The following is a 1,181-nucleotide window of genomic DNA, read 5'->3' on the forward strand; positions in this document are numbered from 1 at the left end:
GAGCTTGTGGCACAATGGTAGTGCGTCTGACTCCAGATCAGAAGGTTGTGTGTTCAAATCACATCAGGCTCAGTTATGTTTTACAGCAGCTCAAGTTCCTGGATTTTTTATCAGAAGAGAGTTCGATCTGTTGGAATGTTCGTGCATGGTTGAATTTCGAGATCAAGTTCAATAGATTAAAGTCCTGATTTCTGGTTCCGTTCCATTTCCATGCTCAGTTCTTATTTCACACTGTTTTATATCAGAACAATGTTTCAGGGATGTGATGTGTCCATTGTTTGTACAATCGCTCTGTCACCCAGTGTGAGAAATAAAACACAAACCGGCCAGCGTGCGGCTCAAACCCATACCTGGCTCTGTCCATCGGCCGCTTAGTTCAGTTGGTTAGGACGCAGTGTTGATAACAACAAGGCTGTGGATTTGATCCCCATGTGCGCTGTCACATGGTCAGTCATTAATTTGACACATTTTTGTTACACTTAAAATCCAACTTTTGGATGCAAACAAGTTTACATAAAATGTCAAAGGGAATTTATTTTGAATAACATCCATTGCATCTTTGTCACTGGTCTGGAGTAACACAGAATTCTTTCCAGTTATCTTCCATTTGCTGATAAACATTGAACTCGTGGCCTGTTCTCGTTAATGGTCACGAGCAGCAAAAACAGACAGAGTGAGTCTGACCACCCAGAGATGTGGAAAAGGCTTCAGTTTGGGACAAATGCAGCAAATCAAATGTTCACCCGGCCCTGAGAGAGTCAAAAACTGGGGAAAAGGACACAGGGAGATAGAGAATAAGCTGGAGCAGACAATGTAAGTATTTCCCATCCTTGATATCTCTCTATTCCAATCCAACCTTCAGAGTTGGGTAAATAATTTCAGTGTAAATTGTGCAGCTCAAGAGTCAAAACCAAAGGGTGATGCAGAATAAAGGAGAACTGCCAAAACCCCAGATTGAACCAGGGATCTTCAGTCGAACACTCTCCCAACTGAGCTATTTCAGTCACACAGGCTTGGGATGATAAGTGGCAAGTAACATTCGCACCACACAAGTGCCAGGCAATGACCATCTGCAACAAGAGAGAATCTAACCATCTCCCCTTGACATTCAATAGCATTACAATCACTGAATCCAGCACTATCAACATTATAGGGGTTACCATGGGGAGCCATACAAATAA

The 1,181-nt window shown here is 42.5% G+C and overlaps 1 non-coding gene across 1 annotated transcript; it reads left to right on the forward strand.

The window, feature by feature from the left end:
• trnaw-cca (transfer RNA tryptophan (anticodon CCA)) lies at positions 1–72 on the forward strand. Its single transcript has one exon. It is a non-coding gene; the product is annotated as a tRNA-Trp (tRNA).
• Positions 73–1,181: the final 1,109 nt, after the last annotated feature.

This window comes from Heterodontus francisci, unplaced genomic scaffold (assembly GCF_036365525.1).
Source record: "Heterodontus francisci isolate sHetFra1 unplaced genomic scaffold, sHetFra1.hap1 HAP1_SCAFFOLD_618, whole genome shotgun sequence".
In the NCBI taxonomy this organism is placed as follows: domain Eukaryota; kingdom Metazoa; phylum Chordata; class Chondrichthyes; order Heterodontiformes; family Heterodontidae; genus Heterodontus; species Heterodontus francisci.